This window comes from Amphimedon queenslandica, unplaced genomic scaffold, assembly GCF_000090795.2.
Source record: "Amphimedon queenslandica unplaced genomic scaffold, v1.1 AMPQUscaffold_13515, whole genome shotgun sequence".
NCBI classification, from domain to species: domain Eukaryota; kingdom Metazoa; phylum Porifera; class Demospongiae; order Haplosclerida; family Niphatidae; genus Amphimedon; species Amphimedon queenslandica.
In genome coordinates this window covers 695659-703042 of record NW_003546249.1, presented here as the reverse complement: position 1 = coordinate 703042, position 7384 = coordinate 695659, and the positions used below count along the sequence as shown (strand labels likewise).

Genomic DNA, 7384 nt, shown 5'->3' with positions numbered 1-7384 from the left:
TGTAATTGACCAATCAGATTGCTCAATTTCAGGTTCATAAATAACTTACCTACCAGCAAGTTTTCCAGAAGGTTGAATAAGTAGCCCGGGAGGTTGAATGAGTAGCTTGAGGTGAATAAGTAATTTCCCGGACAGTTGGAGGTCAAATAAGTAGCCCAGGGAAATTACTTATTCACTTCCTGTTTAAAAAATGTATTGCTGTTGCTAACTGTTGCTAAGTAAACTACTTGTTTATTTTAGTACATGGTATAGGTTGGTTATACAACTCTGTGTCAGTATCTATGGCCTTATCATACTTCTGCCTGGCCCTTGTTATGATGAATGCCATAGATACCTCCACCTCCTTGTATAACCTTTACTTATTCATTACTAAAGTTTCCCAAACTTTGGAAGAGGTATCTAAATAATTTCCCGAAGGCTTCTAAATAATGTCCCGGGGTATTATAAGTGATTTAGACACCTCGTATAATGCAATCTGATTGGTCAATTTAAAACAAGCATGGTAGAAATACGTATACTGTTATAGGCTATAATATTTTTGCTTATATATAATATCTACATATATGCTTTATCTATGGATGTCCGCGGGCCACCCGGTTCTCATGTATTAACCAGCCAGTTGTCCGGAAATAGGTTGAGTATTCCTGGAATTTGTCTAAGCTATTGTGGAGGCTTGTTATCAATAGAAAAAGTAGGCAGTGCGAATGGTTATTAAGGCATGCAAATATATCTGCTGCAACAAGCTCCTGATGTAGTGACACTCACACAGCTCAGAGGCAGGCTCCTGTCATCATCTTTGCATTAGGCAGCTCAGTCATAGGTAAGTAGATATTGCTTGTTAGTTGCTTGGTGTGTGTCATTGTATAATGATTCTACTGAGTTAAATACATTTGCCTGACATTGGAATTGATAATTTGGTTACTGTATAAATACTGCATCGTACCATTGGCACTTTCATTTTGCGGTCATGCAAAGAATATAATAGTAATGTACATGTAGATGATTGTTTAATCGTATTCATGAATTAATTACATTAATTTTTGAATCGTCAAACCCATTGCGGCATGAATTGCCATGCTTAATACAGAGTGAGGCCTATCTACATGTAAAAATCCTAATGACTTTTATGAGATCCCTGGCAAACATCTTATTGTTTTGACCCCAGTACAGTAATTGTGATAATGCTAGGGTCTGATACAGTGTAACTGTACCTATATCACCACTATAGCTTTGCCTATAATCTCATACCTGTATAAAGTAAACTTTTAGCAGAGAAAAATATTTAGCCCTTGCCAATTGATGTTCATTGAGTAGCAAAACTTGAAACATGTAAGTTTGTTGTTACAATGTTGTGATACACACTTGTAGTTTGAGTTTTTGTATTGCATGTCAATTAGCAGTGCATAGGAATGTTATTACAATTGTGTAGTATGAACATATTAAATAACTCATACTCTCATACATTGTACATACACACACCTTATTAATATTTGACACCTTGATGACTATATAACATCACACTACTCATGATTACATCATACATATACATGATATAAATAGGTTGTGTAAGAGTTGTTAATATTATTATTATGGCAATGGCTATTTTTACGGGCCCGTAATCCGACCGTGGGTGGCTATTTTTACGGCAGGATGATTTATCTATGGATTTACTCATTTTTAAACCTGGGAAACACTCTAAAATAAAAAACTAAACCCTAAACCAACCTTGGGGACTCCTAACATAACTAGGGGGCTCATAAAATGACTGGGGATGCTCTAAAAAAAACCGCAACCCTAACCCCTAAACCCTAAAAACAATAGCTAAGTAGGGGACTCCTAACATAACTAGGGCTCCTAACATAATTAGGGAACATAGCGAAGTAGAAAGATAAAAAAAATCAATTTGTTAAAGTCAAAATTATAAAAAATAAAAAAAGAAATGGTCTGAGCTGAATTCGAACCAGTGCTCGTCCGTATCCAACCCAGCGCCTTCCCCACTGTACCACCACGATCCTGCTGCCTTATTGATGCTGATTGTCATCTTTATACGTCACTTCATTTCTATATTTCCTGCCGTAAAAATAGCTATATACAATGAGATTACGGGACCGTAAAAATAGCCACTACGTATTATTATTGAATGATCATTGATTACAATACTACATGGTGGCAGCACAGGTGACGACCTAAGCTATGGCTGAAATCTGACTTCCAGCTCCAGATCCCTTTACTCCTGATGATTGGCCTCGCTAGGTTCAAACAGTTCCAGGTAGCCTCTGGTCAGGATAAGGACTCAGAGGAGAAGCAGACTAATACCCTACTATACTGTATGGGAGAGGAGGCAGAATTAGTCCTGGACCCCACAAACATTTCAGTCGGTGACAAAACGGTCTATGCAACAGTCCTTCAAAAATTCAACGAGTTTTTTCAAGTTCGACGCAATGCAATCTACAAAAGAGCTAGATTCAACCGTCGCTCCCAGATGGAAGGGGAAACTACGCGGAGCAGCTCATAATGGAGCTCTATCGGTTGGCAGGCAACTGCAACTATCAGGGCTTTAGAGATGAGATGATAAGAGACAGGCTTGTTGTTGGAATACAAGACCAGCTGCTGTCAGAGTGTATGCAGTTGGATGCGACTCTGGACCTAGAGAAAGCCAAGAAGATGGTTTGCCAGCATGCAGGAGGCTGTAAAAGATCAATCTCAGGACCTCACTGATAGTAAACCAGGGCTTGACTTGATGTCTGCCAAGAGAAGAAACAAACTTAGCAAGCCCAAAACTGGAGGAAGATTGCAAGAATGACAGGCCCAGGGCCACATAAGAAATTGTGCGCGGTGCGATAGAGAAGCTCACAAAGGACAGCAAAAATGTCCAGCAAAGGATGCGACCTGTCACAATTGTCACAAGGAAGGACACTGTAAGCCAACAATGCTTCTATCGCAGAGATGCTCCTAAAAGAGAAATGTCAGATGTCAGTGAGCAGAATCTCAATAGTCTATTTTTGGACACTCTGATTTCAAAAAGCAATGGAATGACATGGCAGGCAACTATTCAATTAGAAGAAAAGCAAATTGCATTGAAAGTGGACACTGGAACAGAAGCCACTGCTATCTCTCAAGACACTTTTAAAGGCTTCAACAATAAATCTATAGTTCTAATCCCTTCACAGAAGTCACTCATAGGTCCTGCTGGTCAACTACTTCCGGTATTAGCACACTTCTTGGGAAAACTTTCCTACAAGAACTACAACAGTAGGCAAAACATTTATTATGTCAAATCCCTTAGGGCTAACCTTTTGGGTCTCCCCGCAATCACTCTAAAGCTAGCCAGTCTTAATATATATATGATTGGAGAAGACTGTGATCTCAGAAATACAATCCACTATAACTTTCCTACTCTTTTTAAGGGACTAGGTAACCTGGGAGAACCTTACACAATCAAGCTACAGTCAGATGCTAAAGAGGACTCATTGTTCACAGCTAGGAAGATCCCATTACCATTACGAGACATGGTAAGGGAGGAACTCAACTCAATGGATCAGTGGGAGTAATGTCAAAAGTGGAGGAACCTACATTATAGTGTGCTGGCATGGTACCAGTCCCAAAAAGAAATGGGAAGGTTTGAATTTGTGTGGACCTCAAACGCCTCAATGAGAGTGTACTCTGAGAGGTATTCCCACTACCTGAAATTGATGACGCCCTAACACAGCTATCAGGAGCCAAGGTTTTTACAAAACTCGATGCTAATAGAGGATTCTGGCAAATGCCTCTCTCAGAAGAATCACGTCTACTGACAACGTTCATAACACAGTTTGGTAGATATTGTTTTAACAAACTGCCATTCGGAATCTCTACTTCCAGAAAAAAATGAGTCATATACTCTCTGGTCTCAATGGGGTAATCTGTCTCATGGATGGTGTAGTGCCGCACAGTAGTGGTCCTTGGAAGTAACCAAAGGGAGCATGATTCGAGACTGATGAGATCGTTAGAACAAATCAGAACAGCTGGAGTCACTCTCAACAAGGATAAATGTGAGTTTGGTAAAGATAAAATTTCGTTTTTAGGTCATACTATTAATAAAGAGGGGATTCATGCTGACCCAGAGAAGACCGAGGCGATAAGTAGAATGGAACCACTAACTAGTATCACTGAATTACGACGTTTCATGGGAATGGTGGACCAGTTAGGGAAATTCTCCATGAAACTGTCAGATCTCACACATTCCTTGAGGATATTACTCAGTACTAAAAACAGCTGGTCATGGGGTGAAGCTCAAGAACAAGGATTTGTTGCTGTAAAGGAAGAGCTATTTAAGCCTACAAGTGTAGCACATTACAATCCAAAAGCTGAAACTAAGGTCTCTGCAGATGCGTCTATGCTAGGACTAGGAGTGGTACTCCTTCAGAAACATGATGAGGTCTGGAAGCCAGTCGCATTCGCCTCTAGATCATTATCTGATGCTATGACTCGCTATGCTCAAATCGAGAAAGAAGCTTTGGCTTCAACATGGGCTTGCAAAAAATTTTCTAAATACATATTAGGATTGAAATTCACAATTGAGACTGACCATAAACCCCTGGTAGCACTACTAGGCTACACAGAGTTAGATCAACTACCACCCAGAGTTCTTAGATTTTGTTTATGTCTCACAAGATTTGACTACTCTATTATACATGTCCCTGGAAAGCTACTATGCACTGCAGATACACTGTCTTGAGCTCCACTGCCTTTACAAGATGATACTCAGCAGCAGGAGTTTGAAGAATTGATTATGTCTGACATGCAGTCCTTACCAGTCTTCAGTTCAAAACTGGAAGACATTCGCAAAGAGCAATATTCTGATTCAATCTGCTCAACAGTCATCAATTACTGCCAGAATGGATGGCCCTCAAAAGACGAGGTCGAGAGTACAACTGTCCCTTACTGGAACAAGCAAGGAGAACTGTCAGTATGTGATGGGATACTCCTCCTAGGGAAAAGAATAGTTATTCCTAAATCATTACATCGCAAGACTCTAGAGAAGATTCATGAGGGTCATCAGGGAATCTCGAGATGCTGTTTAAGAGCTCAAGCTGCTGTTTGGTGGCCAGGTATGCAACAAAGCATTGTGAACACAGTGAAACAATGTGTTACCTGCATGAAGAAATCACCTCCAGCAAGAGAACCCTTACAATTACTCTACCATCATATCCATGGCAACATGTGGCCACAGATTTGTTCATCTTCAAGAATATAAACTATCTGTTGGTGGTAGACTATTTTTCTCGGTACCCAGTACTAATCAAGTTGGGTAAAATTACAACTTCAACTGCAGTTATCTCAGCACTCAAATCAATTTTCTCACAATTTGGAATTTCTGAAACTGTAGTGAGTGGCAATGGCCCACAATATGCATCCCAAGAGTTCTGTGATTTCTCTCATTCCTACAACTTTAGCCATATCACTATCAGCCCTTATTATCTTCAGAGAAATGGGCTTGCAGAGAGGGGAGTGAGAACAGTGAAACAATTGATAACTGACTCAAGTCATGTTCATATGGCTCTACTCAATTACAGATTAACCCTTCACCATGGTACAATGTATCCCCAGCAGAGCTATTAATGGGTCGCAAGTTAAGAAATAGTTTATCCTCTTTACAAGAGAATCTCATACCACAAAGTTCTGACTTAAATGGTTTCAGAGAGGCAGATACAGTATACACAATGAAACAAAAGATTAATTACGATCTACATTACAGAACAAGGCCTCTCCCTCTACTTGCAGATAATACTGATATATACATCAGGACAGGAGGAACACGAAACACTACTGGTAGATCTGTAACATTTTCACAGACACCAAGATCCTATGAGGTGAGGACTGATAATGGTACTACCAGGAGCAGACATGGGGTAATAGTAATAGGTAATAGTAATAGTAATAGGTAATAGTAATAGTAATAGGTAATAGTAATAGTAATAGTAATTATTACATATTTTAAAGTAACAGTAATAGTAATAGTAATACACAATTGTAAAATTTAAGGTAATAGTAATAGTAATAGTAATATAAAATTTTAAATAGATTGTTATAGTAATAGTAATAGTATTACATCAATTTAAACTAAAAGTAATAGTAATAGTAATTACTGGTGTCTAATTGTGTATACACCACTGTTACACTGGCCAAGGCACCTGATTCAACACAATTTACATTTTACACCAGCAACTTTATCACATGCTGATGCAGCATTTGCACATGCCTATAGGCGCCTATAACATTTGAATTTGAACCATATATGGTATATGTCTTAGCCAGCAGTAAGGGCAATTAGCAGTTTCTTAAGGACTAGTCATAGCTACTAAGATCCTTCACCCTTGATTCATTTTGAACTACCAGAGGACACAACTGGGAATTACAAGGCTAAGTGTAAATACTGCACCTCTTGTATATCTGGCTCTAGTAAGACTTCCTCTAACTTCACAACACATCTGAAGGTAAGAAAGGTTGCCCTGTTTCCATAGTGTTCATTTCATATTTACTTTAGAGGAAGGATCCAAAGATATATGAAGAGGCACAAAAGTCTGGTACTATTGCTAAAGCAAAAGTTATGGAACAAGCAACTGTTGATTCTTTTATTACTGGCAAAAAATATGATCAGAATGATGTGCGACAATGCCGTGCTATTGATGCCTTGACATCACTTATTGCTGAAAATATGCTTCCACTATCTATTGTAGAGTCTCCTTCATTTAGGAAGTATTGCCATTCACTTGATCCTCATTTTGTAGTACCATCTCGTAAACACCTCTCTACATTTCTATTGGCAAAAAAAGATGAGGCCATAAAGTCAAAATTAAAATATATTTTAGCCAAAGCTGAAGGTGTTTCACTCACACTTGACCTTTAGTCAAATCGAATAATGAAAGGGTTTTTGGGAATCACATGCCACTTTATTCTAAATTGGTCAATGTATTCACTGATGCTTGAATGTAAGCGCTTCAAGGGGCGTCACACAGCAGAAAACATCTATTCCTACTATTGTGAGGCAACTACAACATATAATATTGAAGGCAAAGTTATCACTACAGTGACAGACAATGCCTCAAATGTAGTTAAAGCATTTAACATTCCCGGTTATCAAGGTGATTCGCAAGATTATGATGAGGATGAAGAGGAAGATGAAGAAGGAGAAATGAATGCTATTGACCTGCATGACAGCCTTGATTATGTTTCACAACATGATACATGCTTTGCTCATACTTTGCAGCTGGTCATAAAAGATGGCTTTAAAGAAATTGGAGCTGTAAGCACAATACTTGGAAAGGTTGCTACAATTGTATCATATGTTCGCCAGTCACAAAGTGCAACAGAGATAATGGAGGGAGAAACAAGATTGCAGCTA

The 7384-nt window shown here is 38.8% G+C and overlaps 1 long non-coding RNA gene across 1 annotated transcript in view; it reads left to right on the top strand.

The window, feature by feature from the left end:
• Positions 1–209: 209 nt before the first annotated feature.
• Positions 210–7384, top strand: part of LOC109585039 (uncharacterized) — a 14116-nt gene continuing 6941 nt past the window's right edge. The window contains exon 1 of the long non-coding RNA XR_002186287.1: positions 210–820. This is a non-coding gene — a long non-coding RNA (uncharacterized LOC109585039). The remainder of the gene's footprint in view (positions 821–7384) is intronic.